The sequence below is a fragment of the Mytilus californianus genome, unplaced genomic scaffold (assembly GCF_021869535.1).
Source record: "Mytilus californianus isolate M0D057914Y unplaced genomic scaffold, xbMytCali1.0.p SCAF_14, whole genome shotgun sequence".
Classification (NCBI taxonomy): Eukaryota; Metazoa; Mollusca; class Bivalvia; order Mytilida; family Mytilidae; genus Mytilus; species Mytilus californianus.
The window spans coordinates 24,681,683-24,705,082 of NW_026262626.1; the positions used below are offsets into that span (position 1 = coordinate 24,681,683).

At 33.5% G+C, this 23,400-nt stretch overlaps 1 long non-coding RNA gene across 4 annotated transcripts; it reads right to left on the reverse strand.

Moving 5' to 3' along the window:
- Positions 1–5,527: 5,527 nt before the first annotated feature.
- On the reverse strand, positions 5,528–21,544 carry LOC127724612 (uncharacterized). 4 transcript variants are annotated; one of them, XR_007992597.1, is made up of 4 exons: positions 19,248–21,544; positions 17,876–18,706; positions 6,030–6,501; positions 5,528–5,706 (listed from the first exon to the last, which is right to left on the reverse strand). It is a non-coding gene; the product is annotated as an uncharacterized LOC127724612 (long non-coding RNA). The 4 variants fall into 4 exon arrangements; XR_007992596.1 differs by lacking the exon at positions 6,030–6,501 and adding an exon at positions 11,863–12,335; XR_007992595.1 differs by lacking the exon at positions 6,030–6,501 and having other exon boundaries at positions 5,528–5,867; positions 17,553–18,706.
- Positions 21,545–23,400: the final 1,856 nt, after the last annotated feature.

Sequence of the window (23,400 nt, forward strand, 5' to 3'; positions counted from 1 at the left end):
TGTTAAACATCTTGAATATTTATTTGATGATATACTATAATATACTATATTTTATGATATACAAATACAATCAACTATCTTATGGTTTGGTGTAGTTTTGGTTAGTATTTTTATCTGTGTAGGTAAATATGTTTTTGAACAGTTGTTCACAAAACACCATATTGATTATTTAACATATATATGTACCAAGTTGTACTTTAAATAAAATATCTATCTATCTATCTATATTTATCTGGTTCACAGCTTTGCAGCGAACCGCCCTTTTTATGGCGGTTGACAGAGTCTCTGTTTTCCTCCGTCAATGTGGCAGAATTCGCTGCATAGAATCTTAATGTTAACTATGAAATTTTAGGTTTTTGGATAATACAGACTACACTTGTGTATCCCACGGTGTTTTCTAAATTTAAAGCACCAGTGTATCCCACGGTGCATCTTTACATTTTCATATATATCTATCTATCTATCTGCAAGGTTGCCATATTATCTTCGGGTAACCAACCATATATCTATCTACATATACATATACATCTATCTATCTATCTATATATATATATATATCATATGAATCTATATTATGAATAAAAGTTGTGGCCAGATATCGCCAAACCATATATGTATTTTGTTTTAATGGCACCATCTGAGATAATGGAATTTAAGTAAATAGACCTAAATTCAGTTATCGCTGGGGCCACTGACGGATTGTGTTTCATGTTTTAGATTTACCTAACATGAGTGACGTTATATTCTGTGACGTAATTTAGTCCTTTACAGAATTTCATCGCAGCAAGCAAGCTGTTTAAATTTCGTTAGCGGTAAAATTGAAAACCCGCCCTCCCACTCCTTTTTTTTGTACGAGATACTGCTCTTTTGTATTTATTTTTCAGGTTTTTGTCGGTGACAGTGGTAATACAGATGTGACTGATGATGTTAACTTGTTTGCTGTTGAGAAAAGTGACTTTTATTTGAACTTTGAGCATCATAAATAGATTCCCAGTAAATGGCAGAATTCGCTGCATAGAATCTTAATGTTAACTATGAAATTTTAGGTTTTTGGATAATACAGACTACACTTGTGTATCCCACGGTGTTTTCTAAATTTAAAGCACCAGTGTATCCCACGGTGCATCTTTACATTTTCATATATATCTATCTATCTATCTGCAAGGTTGCCATATTATCTTCGGGTAACCAACCATATATCTATCAACATATACATATACATCTATCTATCTATATATATATATATATATCATATGAATCTATATTATGAATAAAAGCTGTGGCCAGATATCGCCAAACCATATATGTATTTTGTTTTAATGGCACCATCTGAGATAACTACTATTTAAGACTGTATGTTACAATGTGTAAATTTTTAAATTAATTTTTATGTCATTATGCTGCTGCCTCATATACATATGTCCAGCATCTTATTTTAGTCATATCATTTGCACAATTTTGATTTTTTATTATGTTAGATCTTTTCTTGTTAATTTATTTTTCAAAATAGTTATGTTGAGTTTAACCTCGTGTACACGATTCAGCATCCATAAAAGGAGATGTGTGGTACACGCCCGTGAGTTATTTATTGATTGATTGGTGTTTAATGCCACTTTCAACACTATTGTGCTATTTCGTGGCAGTCAGTTTTTATTGGTGGAAGCTGGAGTGCCCGGAGAGAACCACAGACCTTCCAAAAGAGCACACGAGAGCCACCTCCCCCCAAAAAAATGTTATTAGTTGTTCTTTTTGGAACAAGAAAGTTGATTGCATATTTAAGTAAAAAAGACATTGTTAATTTATATGTGATAATAAAATTTGCCACGCACATCGTGTTTTCAGAGTTTGAATTTCAGAGTATTCACTGTGCATGACATTTTTGTTCAATATATCTCATTTATTGTGCGCAACTAATGAATTCAAATATATTTAGGTGCTCATAATGACATATTGCTTAAAAACGATTTTTTTATTTTACAAGTTGTCCATTTATACATAATTTAAAAAGCTATTGTACTTACCTATTGATAGTTGCTTTGTCTCAAATAATCTTTTATATTCTTTGAAATAAGATTATGAATTTATAACATCTTCAGACCCTGTTTGTATCATATCATGTCGCTGATGGACTGTGTAATATTTATATCTTTTTTTATTTCAACATCACTTATAAGTCTTATTTAGACGAAACGCGCGTCTGGCTTAACAAATCATATTAAGCCTGGTATCTCTAGGTTAGTCTATGGAAAGGTATATACTATGAAATTTAGAGCGAGGGGCTTGCCAATTATCCAATTTAGCACATATTTACAACTCGAGTAATCTTTTAATTGGTCTATTGATAGTTTATTTTGGCTGACTACTTGTATCAGGTGTTTGTAAAACGGAGCTCATTAACGAAGTTTTGTAAATCAAATTTATTATAGCTTTAGTTTTACTGTGAAATTAAAAAATGTTTTCAAAACATGTAAAGCTTCCACTGCAATTTAATTATTGCCTGCTTTTGGTCTATTTATTTTGTCATCTTACCTTGTAAGAAGAACATGTATAGTAAAACACCGCTTTATATCAGTATACATACTTACACCAGCAGCTACCATCTTTTCATTCTGGAGTGAAGGGCCTTTTGAAATCACATATTTTACAATGATACTAGTGAGTAGATTTACAAAACTTCGTTAATGAGCTCCGTTTTACAAACACCTGATACAAGTAGTCAGCCAAAATAAACTATCAATAGACCAATTAAAAGATTACTCGAGTTGTAAATATGTGCTAAATTGGATAGTCTATGGAAAGGTATATACTATGAAATTAAGAGCTCGGGGCAAGCCCCTCGCTCTAAATTTCATAGTATATACCTTTCCATAGACTAACCTAGACTTAGTTTTTATCGAAACAACTATTCACTAGTAACCAATTTTGATCGAAACAGTTCTTCAAAGACTGAACAATAAACTATTATGTAGTTTTACTCTTTCAATCAACTTTCAGACCTTTTCATTAAATGTAGTAGTGTTCAGACAATTCGTTGGCAATTAAATAAGATATGTTCAGTAATTATTCAGACTGTTCAGTAGTAGTTTGTTATATCTTTACACATTAAAAACATACTCAATTGTTTGAAAAAATACTGAACAGAATTGAATTACCGCTGTCAATTAGTCTGAACTTTGACTTAAAGACTAAATATGCTTTAATAATTTATTGTTCATACTTTTCAGATGTTGTTGAGATTAAAATGACCGTTTTAAGACTAAAGTTCATTTTGCTGGTGTTCTGATAAATTTTGAAAAAAAAACATGAGTATCTAATACTTACTAATGTTATTTAACAGAAGACAGGGCAAGCTCAATAACAATAATTCACGTGCACACCGTGTATCATATGTACACAACCTATTCAATTCTCTAAAGACTATGGAAGGTACGATATATATAGACATGAAACAGCAATGAAACATTATTGATACAGTAAACACGAGTGACCAAGATAATCATTTAATGTTAATAATTAAAAACTACATTTCTAGTGTCTGGGTGCCTAAAATAGGATATGAGGAAAATAGGTATCACGTGTTCGGCGTTTTAGATATGGTCCGTTTCGGTTTTCACAGAATTTAAGCTGCCCAGCATAAAACCTTAATCCAAAACAAGTATCGAACTATATACCAATGTTTCAGAAAAAAAATATGTTTCTTTTTTTCCAACATTATTCAGGAAGATTGGTCAAACTTTAGTCTGGTTTTTGAAACAATAAACTACATACTAGTGTAAAATAACGAGATGTGATATGACTTCCAATGAATCGACTGTCTAATAGAGTCAAAATAAGATGGATATAACCAATTACAGGTCAACGTAGGCTTTTAATAATAAGGGAAAACAATATCCTAGCCTTTTGAGACCCGACAAGACAAAATGTGATACAAATCAAACGATAAAAACTAACGGCCAGATTTAAAATAAAACAATAAACGAAAAACATATATAACAGACATCATCCAACGATAACTACTGAATTTTTTAAGATCGTGAATTGAGACAGGAATGTGAATGTGTTAATGATGTGTGTTAACGCTTAATCCTCTCCTAATCTGGGACAATTGTGTAACAGCACAATATAAGAGCAAACTGTGGAAATCAGTTTAAAATGGTTTGACTTGTCAGATCGGCACGAAGTACAAAATAACGTAAGCTTACCTCGATTACAAACAAATAAGAAATTAAACCACTACGTTTATTTTATGAATAACTTAAATAACTGATCCCGGAGCTTTATTTTAAGACCCATGTAGCTTAATATTAGCTTCGAGATCCAAATTAATTACCTCCGTAAAATGTAAACTCCAATCTTATTACACATACAAAATTTCAAGCAATGGAAACACAACTCCCATTATTGCAGTATATACCAGAGACATATCTGTTTCTAAACATTAAAAAATCGCCTAATTTTATACCACCTTTTCAGGATAACAACAATTACCATTTTGAATTTAATTTGTTTCGAAACAACTTGTCAATTACGTAAAGAATTCCAAACAGCTTTGATCAAATACAAAACTCGGTGTTGTTAGTTTTCCACTATACTAAGAGTTCGGACCTAGAAGAATTTACTCTCTAAAATTTCGAGAATAAAAAAAAAAGTTTATAGATTAGCTTTCAATTCATTGTTTGATTCTAGTTTTGAATGCTATGGATCTTTTTAGATATTCATTATAATTGGTCATTGATTTTTCAAATTCTAGAACCATATGAATATACTTGTTTGTGTTGCATAAACATTGATTTTGGGAAATTTAAGGCAAATAGGATTTAACGTACAATCTTATAACTTGACAGTAAACTGGAATGATAACAAAAATATTAATTATACAACGATTAATGTTAACTTGTAAACTAATGTTTTTTTTTTATATTTTAACTGTAACACATTTTCGATAAAACTGTATTTGCATCATTAACTATATTTTTGTGTATTACAAAAATCCCATGTGGTAGGTTTAGAACTATATATATGCAATCTTTTTCCAGTACACAAAAAGAGATAAAACCAAAAAAAACATGCATGATCAGGAAAGTGACGATAAATTGTCTGCTACCACAAGAGTAGAACGGGAACAGGAACAGGAAAAGAAAATCACCAAATGCTTATAGCCTTTTTTCCCCAGTAGTTAATATCTTCCAATCTCTGATTTATATTATATTAGAAACCGTGTCCAAGACCAACAAATCCAAACACAGTTTATAAATGGTGTGCGTTCGAAGCATGAGAGTGCTAACAATGCAATTTTCCATATAATCAATATTTCCAAGGGGCATAACTCTTTTAATAAAATGCTCCGCTGGGTGCAGCTTGATACGACCGCAGAGGTCGAACCCTGAACAGTTGGGGCAAGTATGGACACAACATTCAAGCTTGATACAGCAATGAATTTGGATTGTGATTAAATATTTGACACAGCATAGGTTTCTGACAGAGAATGAATGTGGTCTAAGAACTTAAAAAATTTTAATTTACCTATTAAAACCATATCATTATTTGCTTTTATATATAAATCAGAAATAACCAATTTAAAATGGAAAATTTTAAAGAAAAAAAAAAGAAAAAAAGGAAAAAAAAATCCCCCCCAAATTTTTTGAACCCCCTTATGATTCATCACCCCCCAAACTCAATCCCAGCCTTCCCTTTGTGGTATGGTACCTTGCAGTACAATTTCAGAGAGATCCATACACTTGAACACAAGTTATTGTCTGGAAACTAGAAAAATGCTTATTTTTGGCCCCTTTTAGGCCCAAAAGTCCTAAACGTTTAGGGCAATTACCCCCAAACTCAAACCCAGCTTTCCCTTTGTGATATGGGACCTTGTAGTACAATTTCATAAAGATCCATACACTTACACACAAGTTATTGTCCTGAAACTAGAAAAATGCTTGTTTTTTTTCCCCTTTTTGGCCCGTAATTCCTAAAATTTTGAGGCAATCATCCCCAAAATCAATCCCAGCCTTCCAATCGTGGTATGGTACCTTGCAGTACAATTTCAGAGAGATCCGTACACTTGAACACAAGTTATTGTCTGGAAACTAGAAAAATGCTTATTTTTGGCCCCTTTTTGGCCCCTTATTCCTAAACGTTTTGGGCAATTACCCCCAAACTCAATTACAGCTTTCCCTTTGTGATATGGAACCTTGTAGTACAATTTCATAAAGATCCATACACATACACACAAGTTATTGTCCTGAAACTAGAAAAATGCTTGTTTTTTTGCCCCTTTTTGGCCCCTAATTCCTAAAATTTGGAGGCAATTACCCCCAAAATCAATCCCAGCATTCCCTATGTGATATGGAACCTTGTGGTACAATGTCAGAGAGATCCATACACTAACACACAAGTTATGTCTGGAAGTTACAAAAATGCTTATTTTTGGCCCCTAATTCCTTAACTGTTGGTACAATAACCCCCAAAATCAATCCCAACCTTCCTTTTGTGGTATTGAACCTTATGGTAAAATTTCATAGAGATCCATTCACTTAAACTAAAGTTAGAGTGCGAAAACCAATGTGTCTTCGGACGACGACGACGACGACGACGCGGGACGACGACGACGCCGACGCCGACGTCATACCAATATACGACCGCAAAATTTTTTTGCGGTCGTATAAAAATAATTGGTCGGCACTGACTTTCGAACTCGTTAAAAACATTGATGATATAAACCTATAATATAAATTTCATAAAAATCTGGCAAGAATTGTACACATGAGAGTGCTAACAATGCAATTTTCCATATAATTAATGTTTGCCAGGGGTATAACTCTTTTAAAAATAATTGATCTGCACTGATTTTTGAACTCGTCCAAGACATTGCTGACATAACCTATGATATAAGTTTCATAAAAATCTGTTAAGAATTGTACACATGAGAGCGCTAACGATACAATTTTCCATATAATTAATGTTTCTAAGGGGCTTAATTCTTTTAAAAATAATTGATCAGCACTGTTTTTCGAACTCCTCCAAGACATTGCTAATATAAACCTATGATATAAGTTTCATAAAAAACTGTTAAGAATTGTACACATGAGAGCGCTAACGATACAATTTTCCATATAATTAATGTTTCTAAGGGGCATAACTCTTTTAAAAATAATTGATCAGCACTGTTTTTAGAACTCCTCCAAGACATTGCTAATATAAACCTATGATATAAGTTTCATAAAAAACTGTTAAGAATTGTACACGAGAGTGCTAACGATGCAATTTTCCATATAATTAATGATTCCAAAGGGCATAACTCTTTTAAAAATAAACAGCTGCGCCATGAGCGCATGATACGCCCGTCGTCTTGTGTGTGAATTTTTATGCAATAAGCAAAAAAAAGTTTCTGACATACGGCGTGACATGCGAAAACCCCCTTTTTTTTTTTAACAAAAACTCAATATCTCTAAAATATAATTTTGAATCAAAACCAAAAAGTATACAGATCTTTAGATTAATATAAATAAGAAGTGTGTAAAATTTTAAGCAATAATCATAAATCGTTTTTGAGATACGGCGCAACAGGTGAAAACCCCCCTTTTAAAAAAAAAAAATCAATATCTCAAAAATAAAATTTTGAATCAAAACCAAAAAGTATACAGATCTTAAGGTTAATATAACTAAGAAGTGTGTAAAGTTTTAAGCAATAATCATAAACTGTTTTTGAGATACGGCGTGACATGTGAAAAACCCCTCCCCCTTTTTTAACAAAATACTCAATATCTCTAAAATAAAATTTTGAATCATCACCAAAAAGTATACAGATCTTAAGATTAATATAACTAAGAAGTGTGTAAAGTTTTAAGCAATAATCATAAATTGTTTTTGAGATACGGCGCGACATGTGAAAAAAAACACACACCTGTTTTAGTTACTAAGTCCCGTAACTCAAAAAGTTTTAATCTTATTTTCACCAAAAAGTATACAGATCGTTTGACCATCATAAGAAACAACTAAGTTAAGTTTCATGAAATTTGGATAAGTCATTCTCAAGTTACAGTGCGACATGTTTACGCCGGACAGACAGACGGACGGACAGACAGACAGACGGACAGACAGACAGACAGACGGACAGACAGACAGACGGACGGACGCCGGACATTTGTATAACATAATACAAAAATTTGACGGGCGTATAATAATTGATCGTCACTGATTTTCGAACTCATCCAAGATATTGATGAAATAAACATATGATATATGTTTCATAAAAATCTGGCAAAAACTACACGTGAGAGCGCTAACATGACCGGACGGACGGAAGCCCGGTATTCCTGTCACCGCAACGCATTTGCAGGGGACAAAAATAACGGCTTGCCAGTCATTGCACACACATTAATCCTTGTTCGTGTGCACAACCTATGATGATGATAGATGGCCGTCCAGCGTTAAATTCAATGCCGATTCAGGACCAGAACATGTTAATGCAATATGAATAATAACCCTGGCTTTGTGCTAGACTGACATGCTGATCCAGATTTGTTACATGCTAGCTCACAAGGTTAAAACAGTCCACAGGAAGACAAGTTAACCCTACCAGGACACATTATTCTGACTCCGATTCATCCAGTCTTTGCTCTTACTCCTTCAAAACGCATGCTAAGCGCTGCAAATACGTGGTGAACACGCTACCATAAGACAACCCAGGCGGTGCACAACTTACGCTATATGAACAAAACAAGATGAAGGGTATATGTCAATGTGACAGCAACCAGGCAAATGACACAAAATATAGTCAACAAGAGACAAGTGCTTATAGTGTTCCAAGCTGCAAATGGGCCTGGGTATAGAGGACATAAGAATAAATCGAAAAAAAGTTTGCAAAGATCTTTATGACAAAAACATTAAGATATGACTACATCTAAATTCAGAAAGCACTCATTAAGGAACTTTTTAAACAATTGACTCATTTAGAGCTGACATATTGTTTAGACATCTATTGTTAAAGACTTGTATGTTGACCTTTAGATATATTGTGGTTACTGTTGATTCATTTGTTTTCGTGGATACCAATTTTCATGGATCCGGGCAAACTTGTATTGTCGTGGATATTTAATTTCGTGGTTTTGCAAAGTCTGCATACAAATCTATATAAAATGTGTAATTCGTTGAACATTTGAATTCGTGGTTTACCTATACCCACGAAATCCAGGAAAGTTGGTATCTTGCAAAAAATAACGAATCCACAGTATGTGTATCGTGTGGATGCTTTCTCATCCACGTATACTATATTACTGTACTCCTCTATTTCATATCAAAATGCTTCATAATGAAATGGCAATTCAGGAACAGCTTCAAACAAATGCAAACAGAATTCATAATTCAGAGTTCTAATAAATACAAAACCAATAACATTTCATTATTGCATAATTTTATTTAAAACATTGCATCATAACATTTTCTGGTTTAAAGTAACCTTAAGTAATACAACTTTTACTATAGAAACAAAATATGTAATGAAATCAAAGTTGGACCTAAAATAATAAAATTTAATCCAAAATATATTCATTAAATTTCCTTACAAATAAAATTTGAAATGAACAATATACTTAAAGGATAAAATAATTAAGCCATAGTAAGATGGTTAAAGATACATCCTGCCTGAAGATAGTTTTAAATACAGTTAACACTTGCCCGAAGATAATTTTTTGAGGTTGTACATCTAGCTAAAACATATGCCTTTTCTAACAAAGTAGGGGGCCTCGGTTGCATAAGTTGGTCTAAGAAGTCGAACTACTGTCAACACTGAGGTTGTGAGTTCTAATCCCGAATGTGGCAGGTGCCCTCCACTCCTATCTTAATTGACTAGGATTGTCAGATTTCCTATCGAAGGTCGTGATTCTCTCCAGGCACTATGGCTTCCTCCACTAATAAAAACTGACTGCCATGAAATAAAACAATAGTGCTGAAAGTGGTGTTAAACACCAATCAATCAGTCAATCAATCTTACTAAGTAGTTATTTTGGTCCAAAAGTGCATGTAGCAAATGGTTCAACAAGTTTACATTTTACATGAACTATTTATATCAGAAAAGTGGAAAATAGTATTACTTTAAATGTTACCATCGCTACTTATAAAAAAAGAAACGGATAAACCGTTTGTTTTAGCTAAAATTGCATAACTTGTGTATTTTAACACTATTATAATTCCAAAATTTAAAACTTTCCTCAATATACACTCCTTCCCAAACAACAGTGAATGCATGCTTGTTTACTGTTAAAATAATAAAATACAACAATAATATAAATTTAAATAAAATGCTCCGCAGGGCGCAGCTTGATACGACCGCAGAGGTTGAACCCTGAACAGTAGGGGCAAGTATGGACACAACATTCAAGCTTGATACAGCTCTGAATTTGGATTGTGATTAAATATTTGACACATCATAGGTTTCAGACACAGAATGAATGTGGTCTAAGAACTTAAAAATTTTAAATTGGACATTCATCTATTATGGTCCAATATCCAAAATCTAAATACATGGTTAGATTCAGCATATCAAAGAACCCCAAGAATTCAATTTTTGATGAAATCAAACAAAGTTTAATTTTGGACCCTTTTGACCTCAATGTGGACAAAGTTAATAACGGGGTCCAAAAATCAAAAATCTAAATACATGGTTAGATTCAGCCTATCAAAGAACCCCATATATTCAATTTTTGTTGAAATCAAACAAAGTTTAATTTTGGACCCCGATTTGGACCAACTTGAAAACTGGGCCCATAATCAAAAATCTAAATACATGTTTAGATTCAGCATATCAAAAAACCCTAAAAATTCAATTTTTGTTGAAATCAAACTAAGTTTAATTTTGGACCCTTTGGACCTTAATGTAGACCAATTTGAAAACGGAACCAAAAATTAAGAATGTAAATACACGGCTAGATTCGGCATATCAAAGAACCCCAATAATTCAATTTTTGACGAAATCAAACAAAGTTAAATTTTGGACCCTTTGGACCTCAATGTGGACCAATTTAAAAACGGGGCCCAAAATACAAAAACTTAATACACGGTTAGATTCAGCATATTAAAGAACCCCAAGAATTCAAGAATAAAACCCCATTGAAATTGATCAAGAAATAAGCAATTTATACGAAGTATCTTCTTTTGCACAATACTGTGCAATTGAATATTTCTTGCTATTGCGCAATACTGTACAATTGACAATTTCTTGCTATTGCGCAATATTGTGCTATTGGATATTTCTTGCTATTGTGCAATACTGTGCAATCGAAAATTTCTTGCTATTGCACAATACTTATTATATAATAACTTACACATCCTGTTTGGTGTGTATCTCCTACCATATCATTATTATTTGCTTTTAAATATAAATCAGAAATAACCAACTTAAAATGGAAAATTTTAAAAGAAAAAAAAAAGAAAAAAAAGAAAAAAGAAGAAAAAAAAAATCCCCCCCCCCCCAAATTTTTTGAACCCCCTTATGATTCATCACCCCACACTCAATCCCAGCCTTCCCTTTGTGGTATGGTACCTTGCAGTACAATTTCAGAGACATCCATACACTTGAACACAAGTTATTGTCTGGAAACTAGAAAAATGCTTATTTTTGGCCCCTTTTAGGCCCAAAAGTCCTAAACGTTTAGGGCAATTACCCCCAAACTCAAACCCAGCTTTCCCTTTGTGATATGGGACCTTGTAGTACAATTTCATAAAGATCCATACACTTACACACAAGTTATTGTCCTGAAACTAGAAAAATGCTTGGTTTTTTTCCCCTTTTTGGCCCGTAATTCCTAAAATTTTGAGGCAATCATCCCCAAAATCAATCCCAGCCTTCCAATCGTGGTATGGTACCTTGCAGTACAATTTCAGAGAGATCCGTACACTTGAACACAAGTTATTGTCTGGAAACTAGAAAAATGCTTATTTTTGGCCCCTTTTTGGCCCCTTATTCCTAAACGTTTTGGGCAATTACCCCCAAACTCAATTACAGCTTTCCCTTTGTGATATGGAACCTTGTAGTACAATTTCATAAAGATCCATACACATACACACAAGTTATTGTCCTGAAACTAGAAAAATGCTTGTTTTTTTTGCCCCTTTTTGGCCCCTAATTCCTAAAATTTGGAGGCAATTACCCCCAAAATCAATCCCAGCATTCCCTATGTGATATGGAACCTTGTGGTACAATGTCAGAGAGATCCATACACTAACACACAAGTTATGTCTGGAAGTTACAAAAATGCTTATTTTTGGCCCCTAATTCCTTAACTGTTGGTACAATAACCCCCAAAATCAATCCCAACCTTCCTTTTGTGGTATTGAACCTTATGGTAAAATTTCATAGAGATCCATTCACTTAAACTAAAGTTAGAGTGCGAAAACCAATGTGTCTTCGGACGACGACGACGACGACGACGCGGGACGACGACGACGCCGACGCCGACGTCATACCAATATACGACCGCAAAATTTTTTTGCGGTCGTATAAAAATAATTGGTCGGCACTGACTTTCGAACTCGTTAAAAACATTGATGATATAAACCTATAATATAAATTTCATAAAAATCTGGCAAGAATTGTACACATGAGAGTGCTAACAATGCAATTTTCCATATAATTAATGTTTGCCAGGGGTATAACTCTTTTAAAAATAATTGATCTGCACTGATTTTTGAACTCGTCCAAGACATTGCTGACATAACCTATGATATAAGTTTCATAAAAATCTGTTAAGAATTGTACACATGAGAGCGCTAACGATACAATTTTCCATATAATTAATGTTTCTAAGGGGCTTAATTCTTTTAAAAATAATTGATCAGCACTGTTTTTCGAACTCCTCCAAGACATTGCTAATATAAACCTATGATATAAGTTTCATAAAAAACTGTTAAGAATTGTACACATGAGAGCGCTAACGATACAATTTTCCATATAATTAATGTTTCTAAGGGGCATAACTCTTTTAAAAATAATTGATCAGCACTGTTTTTAGAACTCCTCCAAGACATTGCTAATATAAACCTATGATATAAGTTTCATAAAAAACTGTTAAGAATTGTACACGAGAGTGCTAACGATGCAATTTTCCATATAATTAATGATTCCAAAGGGCATAACTCTTTTAAAAATAAACAGCTGCGCCATGAGCGCATGATACGCCCGTCGTCTTGTGTGTGAATTTTTATGCAATAAGCAAAAAAAAGTTTCTGACATACGGCGTGACATGCGAAAACCCCCCTTTTTTTTTAACAAAAACTCAATATCTCTAAAATATAATTTTGAATCAAAACCAAAAAGTATACAGATCTTTAGATTAATATAAATAAGAAGTGTGTAAAATTTTAAGCAATAATCATAAATCGTTTTTGAGATACGGCGCAACATGTGAAAACCCCCCTTTTAAAAAAAAAAAATCAATATCTCAAAAATAAAATTTTGAATCAAAACCAAAAAGTATACAGATCTTAAGGTTAATATAACTAAGAAGTGTGTAAAGTTTTAAGCAATAATCATAAACTGTTTTTGAGATACGGCGTGACATGTGAAAAACCCCTCCCCCTTTTTTAACAAAATACTCAATATCTCTAAAATAAAATTTTGAATCATCACCAAAAAGTATACAGATCTTAAGATTAATATAACTAAGAAGTGTGTAAAGTTTTAAGCAATAATCATAAATTGTTTTTGAGATACGGCGCGACATGTGAAAAAAAACACACACCTGTTTTAGTTACTAAGTCCCGTAACTCAAAAAGTTTTAATCTTATTTTCACCAAAAAGTATACAGATCGTTTGACCATCATAAGAAACAACTAAGTTAAGTTTCATAAATGTGGATAAGTCATTCTCAAGTTACAGTGCGACATGTTTACGCCGGACAGACGGACGGACAGACAGACAGACGGACAGACAGACAGACGGACAGACAGACAGACGGACAGACAGACGGACAGACAGACAGACGGACGGACGCCGGACATTTGTATAACATAATACAAAAATTTGACGGGCGAATATTAATTGATCGTCACTGATTTTCGAACTCATCCAAGATATTGATGAAATAAACATATGATATATGTTTCATAAAAATCTGGCAAAAACTACACGTGAGAGCGCTAACATGACCGGACGGACGGAAGCCCGGTATTCCTGTCACCGCAACGCATTTGCAGGGGACAAAAATAACGGCTTGCCAGTCATTGCACACACATTAATCCTTGTTCGTGTGCACAACCTATGATGATGATAGATGGCCGTCCAGCGTTAAATTCAATGCCGATTCAGGACCAGAACATGTTAATGCAATATGAATAATAACCCTGGCTTTGTGCTAGACTGACATGCTGATCCAGATTTTTTACATGCTAGCTCACAAGGTTAAAACAGTCCACAGGAAGACAAGTTAACCCTACCAGGACACATTATTCTGACTCCGATTCATCCAGTCTTTGATCTTACTCCTTCAAAACGCATGCTAAGCGCTGCAAATACGTGGTGAACACGCTACCATAAGACAACCCAGGCGGTGCACAACTTACGCTATATGAACAAAACAAGATGAAGGGTATATGTCAATGTGACAGCAACCAGGCAAATGACACAAAATATAGTCAACAAGAGACAAGTGCTTATAGTGTTCCAAGATGCAAATGGGCCTGGGTATAGAGGACATAAGAATAAATCGAAAAAAAGTTTGCAAAGATCTTTATGACAAAAACATTAAGATATGACTACATCTAAATTCAGAAAGCACTCATTAAGGAACTTTTTAAACAATTGACTCATTTAGAGCTGACATATTGTTTAGACATCTATTGTTAAAGACTTGTATGTTGACCTTTAGATATATTGTGGTTACTGTTGATTCATTTGTTTTCGTGGATACCAATTTTCATGGATCCGGGCAAACTTGTATTGTCGTGGATATTTAATTTCGTGGTTTTGCAAAGTCTGCATACAAATCTATATAAAATGTGTAATTCGTTGAACATTTGAATTCGTGGTTTACCTATACCCACGAAATCCAGGAAAGTTGGTATCTTGCAAAAAATAACGAATCCACAGTATGTGTATCGTGTGGATGCTTTCTCATCCACGTATACTATATTACTGTACTCCTCTATTTCATATCAAAATGCTTCATAATGAAATGGCAATTCAGGAACAGCTTCAAACAAATGCAAACAGAATTCATAATTCAGAGTTCTAATAAATACAAAACCAATAACATTTCATTATTGCATAATTTTATTTAAAACATTGCATCATAACATTTTCTGGTTTAAAGTAACCTTAAGTAATACAACTTTTACTATAGAAACAAAATATGTAATGAAATCAAAGTTGGACCTAAAATAATAAAATTTAATCCAAAATATATTCATTAAATTTCCTTACAAATAAAATTTGAAATGAACAATATACTTAAAGGATAAAATAATTAAGCCATAGTAAGATGGTTAAAGATACATCCTGCCTGAAGATAGTTTTAAATACAGTTAACACTTGCCCGAAGATAATTTTTTGAGGTTGTACATCTAGCTAAAACATATGCCTTTTCTAACAAAGTAGGGGGCCTCGGTTGCATAAGTTGGTCTAAGAAGTCGAACTACTGTCAACACTGAGGTTGTGAGTTCTAATCCCGAATGTGGCAGGTGCCCTCCACTCCTATCTTAATTGACTAGGATTGTCAGATTTCCTATCGAAGGTCGTGATTCTCTCCAGGCACTATGGCTTCCTCCACTAATAAAAACTGACTGCCATGAAATAAAACAATAGTGCTGAAAGTGGTGTTAAACACCAATCAATCAGTCAATCAATCTTACTAAGTAGTTATTTTGGTCCAAAAGTGCATGTAGCAAATGGTTCAACAAGTTTACATTTTACATGAACTATTTATATCAGAAAAGTGGAAAATAGTATTACTTTAAATGTTACCATCGCTACTTATAAAAAAAGAAACGGATAAACCGTTTGTTTTAGCTAAAATTGCATAACTTGTGTATTTTAACACTATTATAATTCCAAAATTTAAAACTTTCCTCAATATACACTCCTTCCCAAACAACAGTGAATGCATGCTTGTTTACTGTTAAAATAATAAAATACAACAATAATATAAATTTAAATAAAATGCTTCGCAGGGCGCAGCTTGATACGACCGCAGAGGTTGAACCCTGAACAGTAGGGGCAAGTATGGACACAACATTCAAGCTTGATACAGCTCTGAATTTGGATTGTGATTAAATATTTGACACATCATAGGTTTCAGACACAGAATGAATGTGGTCTAAGAACTTAAAAATTTTAAATTGGACATTCATCTATTATGGTCCAATATCCAAAATCTAAATACATGGTTAGATTCAGCATATCAAAGAACCCCAAGAATTCAATTTTTGATGAAATCAAACAAAGTTTAATTTTGGACCCTTTTGACCTCAATGTGGACAAAGTTGATAACGGGGTCCAAAAATCAAAAATCTAAAAACATGGTTAGATTCAGCCTATCAAAGAACCCCATATATTCAATTTTTGTTGAAATCAAACAAAGTTTAATTTTGGACCCCGATTTGGACCAACTTGAAAACTGGGCCCATAATCAAAAATCTAAATACATGTTTAGATTCAGCATATCAAAAAACCCTAAAAATTCAATTTTTGTTGAAATCAAACTAAGTTTAATTTTGGACCCTTTGGACCTTAATGTAGACCAATTTGAAAACGGAACCAAAAATTAAGAATGTAAATACACGGCTAGATTCGGCATATCAAAGAACCCCAATAATTCAATTTTTGACGAAATCAAACAAAGTTAAATTTTGGACCCTTTGGACCTCAATGTGGACCAATTTAAAAACGGGGCCCAAAATACAAAAACTTAATACACGGTTAGATTCAGCATATTAAAGAACCCCAAGAATTCAAGAATAAAACCCCATTGAAATTGATCAAGAAATAAGCAATTTATACGAAGTATCTTCTTTTGCACAATACTGTGCAATTGAATATTTCTTGCTATTGCGCAATACTGTACAATTGACAATTTCTTGCTATTGCGCAATATTGTGCTATTGGATATTTCTTGCTATTGTGCAATACTGTGCAATCGAAAATTTCTTGCTATTGCACAATACTTATTATATAATAACTTACACATCCTGTTTGGTGTGTATCTCCTACCATATCATTATTATTTGCTTTTAAATATAAATCAGAAATAACCAACTTAAAATGGAAAATTTTAAAAGAAAAAAAAAAGGAAAAAAAGAAAAAAGAAGAAAAAAAAAATCCCCCCCCCCCAAAATTTTTTGAACCCCCTTATGATTCATCACCCCACACTCAATCCCAGCCTTCCCTTTGTGGTATGGTACCTTGCAGTACAATTTCAGAGACATCCATACACTTGAACACAAGTTATTGTCTGGAAACTAGAAAAATGCTTATTTTTGGCCCCTTTTTGGCCCCCAATTCCTAAACGTTTCGGGCAATTACCCCCAAACTCAATTCCAGCTTTCCCTTTGTGATATGGAACCTTGTAGTACAATTTCAGAAATATCCAAACACTTACACACAAGTTATTGTCATGAAACTAGAAAAATGCTTGTTTTTTGCCCCTTTTTTGGCCCCTAATTCCTGAAATTTTGAGGCAATTACCCCCAAAATCGATCCGAGCATTCCCTTTGTGATATGGAACCTTGTGGTACAATGTCAGAGAGATCCATTCACTTACACACAAGTTATTGTCTGGAAGTTACAAAAATGCTTATTTTTGGCCCCTTTTTGGCCCATAATTCCTTAACTGTTGGTACCATAACCCCCAAAATCAATCCCAACCTTCCTTTCGTGGTATATAACCTTATGGTAAAATTTCATGGAGATCCATTCACTTTAACTAAAGTTAGAGTGCGAAAACCAATGTGTCTTCGGACGACGCCGGATGAAGACGACGACGCCAACGTCATACCAATATACGACCAAAAAATTTTTAATTTTTGCGGTCGTATAAAAATAATTGTTTTAGTCACACAAAAATAAAAATAAAACTTTTTCATAAAAATAATATTTGGAATGGTTTTCTTTGAATCAAATCGGTTAACAAAATATATAATGTATATCATATACAAATTATATATACCTATATATATATATGCTGATAAGAAAAATATATATATATATTTTTCTTATCAGCATCCGATTTCACCTAGATTGGGTGCATGTGCATGATGAAACAAGTTTTTCTAGAGAAATATTACTTGAATCTATAAATTACAACAACTATTCTTATAACACTCATTAGTTTGTTAAAGTTTCCATTTTTAGTCATTGATATATATTGTATATACTTTCCAGTTCTATTCCACATAGAAAATAGGCAAATGAATACCTTACAGAGAATAAAAAAATAATTAAAAGGGGTAGACAGAGGTTAGGGAACATGGAAAATGAGAGGGTGGGAAGTGGGAGTCAGGGGGTGGGGGTGGGAACCAGGGGAAAGGGGAAAGGGGGAGTTAAAATAGGGATATTCTAGGTAAAAAAATTGACCAATTTTCGTCTGGGAGTAGGGAAGAGGGAAGTGGGAGTAGGGGGATGGAATTGGGAGTAGGGGAGGGAAGTCGGAGTAGGGGGAGGAAATTGGGAGTAGGGGAGGGAATTAGGAGTAGGGGTAGGAAAATGGGAATCTGACACCTCTCTGTATACCCCCTCAATTAAAGGGAGGAACTTCCAATTAGAGATTTTTCTTATCAGCATCCGATTTCACCTAGATTGGGTGCATGTGCATGATGAAACAAGTTTTTCTAGAGAAATATTGCTTGAATCTATAAAATACAACAACTATTCTTATAACACTCATTAGTGTGTTAAAGTTTCCATTTTTTGGCATTTATATATATTGTATATACTTTCCAGTTCTATTCCACATAGAAAATAGGCAAATGAATACCTTACAGAGAATAACAAAATAATTAAAAGGGTAGACAGAGGTTAGGGAACATGGAAAATGAGAGGGTGGGAAGTGGGAGTCAGGGGGTGGGAACCAGGGGAAAGGGGGAGTTAAAATAGGGATATTCTAGGTAAAAAAAATTGACCAATTTTCGTCTGGGAGTAGGGAAGAGGGACGTGGTAGTAGGGGGATGGAATTGGGAGTAGGGGAGGGAAGTCAGAGTAGGGGAGGGAATTGGGAGTAGGGGAGGGAATTAGGAGGGGTAGGAAAATGGGAATCTGACACCTCTCTGTCTACCCCATCAATTAAGGGGAAGAACTTCCAATTAGAGAAAAGAGGAGATAATTCCATTATTTAAAGCACTAAAAAACTTAAAATTTCTGGAAAATTATAATTAAATCCTTCATAGTAATACCTTTATCTTCACTTTTTATCATATCACAAATTATTTTGAAAAAAAATGGAGAGAAAAAAGAGGCACCAGATGATACCAAAAGAAACATTAATAAAATGCTCCGCAGGGCGCAGCTTGATACGACCGCAGAGGTCGAACCCTGAACAGTTGGGGCAAGTATGGACACAACATTCAAGCTTGATACAGCTTTGCATTTGGATTGTGATTAAATATTTGACACAGCATAGGTTTCTGACACAGAATGAATGTGGTCTAAGAACTTAAAAATCTTAAATTGGACATTCACCTATTATGGTCCAATATCCAAAATCTAAATACATGGTTAGATTCAGCATATCAAAGAACCCCAAGAATTCAATTTTTGATGAAATCAAACAAAGTTTAATTTTGGACCCTTTTGACCTCAATGTGGACAAAGTTGATAACGGGGCCCAAAAATCAAAAATCTAAATACATGGTTAGATTCAGCATATCAAAGAACCCCATATATTCAATTTTTGTTGAAATCAAACAAAGTTTAATTTTGGACCCCGATTTGGACCAACTTGAAAACTGGGCCCATAATCAAAAATCTAAATACATGTTTAGATTCAGCATATCAAAGAACCCTAAGAATTCAATTTTTGTTAAAATCAAACTAAGTTTAATTTTGGACCCTTTGGACCTTAATGTAGACCAATTTGAAAACGGAACCAAAACTTAAGAATCTAAATACACGGTTAGATTCGGCATATCAAAGAACCCCAATAATTCAATTTTTGATGAAATCAAACAAAGTTTAATTTTGGACCCTTTGGACCTTAATGTGGACCAATTTAAAAACGGGGCCCAAAATCCAAAAACTAAATACACGGTTAGATTCAGCATATTAAAGAACCCCAAGAATTCAAGAATAAAACCCCATTGAAATTGGTCAAGAAATAAGCAATTTATACGAAGTATCTTCTTTTGCACAATACTGTGCAATTAAATATTTCTTGCTATTGCGCAATACTGTACAATTGACAATTTCTTGCTATTGCACAATATTGTGCTATTGGATATTTCTTGCTATTGCGCAATACTGTGCAATTGAAGATTTCTTGCTATTGCGCAATACTGTGCAATTGAAGATTTCTTGCTATTGTGCAATACTGTGCAATTGAAAATTTCTTGCTATTGCACAATACTTATTATATAATAATTTACACATCCTGTTTGGTGTGTATCTCCTACCATATCATTATTATTTGCTTTTAAATATAAATCAGAAATAACCAACTTAAAATGGAAAATTTTAAAAGAAAAAAAAAATGAAAAACAAAAAAATCCCCCCCCCCCAATTTTTTGAACCCCCTTATGATTCATCACCCCCAAACTCAATCCCAGCCTTCCCTTTGTGATATGGTACCTTGCAGTACAATTTCAGAGAGATCCATACACTTGAACATAAGTTATTGTCTGGAAACTAGAAAAATGCTTATTTTTGGCCCCTTTTTGGCCCCAAATTCCTAAACGTTTAGAGCAATTACCCCCAAACTCAAACCCAGCTTTCCCTTTGTGATATGAAACCTTGTAGTACAATTTCAGAAAGATCCATACACTTACACACAAGTTATTGTCCTGAAACTAGAAAAATGCTTGTTTTTTGCCCCTTTTTGGCCCCTAATTCCTAAAATATTGAGGCAATCATCCCCATCATCAATCCCAGCCTTCCCTTTGTGGTATGGTACCTTGCAGTACAATTTCAGAGAGATCCATACACTTGAACACAAGTTATTGTCTGGAAACTAGAAAAATGCTTATTTTTGGCCCCTTTTTGGCCCCCAATTCCTAAACGTTTCGGCAATTACCCCCAAACTCAATTCCAGCTTTCCCTTTGTGATATGGAACCTTGTAGTACAATTTCAGAAAGATCCATACACTTACACACAAGTTATTGTCATGAAACTAGAAAAATGCTTGTTTTTTGCCCCTTTTTTGGCCCCTAATTCCTAAAATTTTGAGGCAATTACCCCCAAAATCAATCCCAGCATTCCTTTTGTGATATGGAACCTTGTGGTACAATGTCAGAGAGATCCATACACTAACACACAAGTTATGTCTGGAAGTTACAAAAATGCTTATTTTTGGCCCCTAATTCCTTTACTGTTCGTACAATAACCCCAAAATCAATCCCAACCTTCCTTTTTTGGTATTGAACCTTGTGGTAAAATTTCATAGAGATCCATTCACTTAAACTAAAGTTAGAGTGCGAAAACCAATGTGTCTTCGGACGACGCCGGACGACGCCAGACGACGACGACGAGGACGACGCCAACGTCATACCAATATACGACCACAAAAATTTTTTTGCGGTCGTATAAAAATTATTAAGTAAAAAAGAAACTAACAACAGGTTGGCAAAAAAAAAAACAAAAGCTATGAAAAATAAATGTCCACAAAACACTACATTAGAAAACTTAATATTGAGTAACACTAACCCAACTAAAAACAAATATCAAATAAATTATGAAAGCAATAAAAATATGTACAAATAAATATTACTTTAATTATGTACAACAGTATACAAAATGTACACCTGGTTTTGATCTGCTACAATACATCACATAATATAAGATGCTATATCTTTCCAGCCTATCATGCATAGATACTGTGTCCCTGTTCCTGCAAGTACTTTTCTGAGCTACTCTTATTGTTGGTGACTAGTATGAATGTTTAACATGAATGAACTTCATTCATTATTATACAATAGTTTTATCATTCTATTGTGTAATATTTCATTTAAGTTTCCAGTTAAACATTATGACTAAGTTCCAAGTTCAATAAGAGTCAGCTTTTGTATAAAAATGATATCTGAACATTTTTATAGATATCTAAAAAAAATTTTAAACTTTTATCCATTAAATAACAAATCTATTTATACTGCACATTTATTTAATTCTAAATAATAAAATTTATAAATTTTTTTTTTTTGGAAACTGCATGTATAAAATAAAGTTAAAAATTTCAGGTCAAGTCAAAGCTATTTACATGATTTAGGGTACTGTGTATTCATTAATATTCGTTGGATACCAATTTTCATGGATTTTGTGGGTACTGCGGAACCACAAATTTAAATGTCCAACGAATCAAAAATTTTCTAAAGGTATGTAAGCAAATTTTGCCAAAGCCACAAAATAAAATATCCATGAAAACACAAGTTTTCGTCAATCCACGAAAATTGGTAACCACAAAAATAAATGAATCAGCAGTATCTTACAAAATAACCTTTTGGTCTCCTTATTTATTTGAATTGACACGTCCCTAAAGGCAAAATTCAACCAACTGTGCTAGTGTTCATTTTCAATGAAGGAGGGTTTCCTACACTTGCAATATTAATTTATATATTTTTCTAGCAGAAAATCAGATTTATCTTTAACAGTGATTTCTTTAATCTAAAAATAATAAAATGTGGTATGGTTGGCAGTGATACAATTTGCCTCCAAAGACCAAATGATGTAGAAGTTAGCAAACAAAAGGTCACCGTAAGACCTTCAAAATGAGCAAAACTATAAGCATAGCAAGCTTCAATCAAAGCATAGCAAGCAAAACAATTCAAACAAAAATACTAACAGTCAGATTTATGTACAAAACAATAAACCAAATAAAACAAATAACAACAACCACAAAATTACAGGCACATGCAGTGTGTGGCAGGGTTAAACTTGTTTGCAAGCATCCAACCCCCTAATCTTGGATAATGGCGTAAATAAACTCATAGATCTATACAAGATACAACAGCATTCACAACATAACACTAAACTGTAATAAACTGTTGACAAAGAGATATGTCTGGTCTGTATTAGAAATATGGCCCTTAGGCAATGCACTTTTTCTTGTGATTTTAAAAAACAAAGGTGCAGGAATTATGTGTTAACACATTAAATCCTTTTTAGCAAAATTGTTCTTTCCAGAATTTTCTTATATATTTTTGCTTTTATATTACCTGAAAAATTCCCTACAAAAATAAAGACATTATTTCTTTATTTTGATTATTTCCAT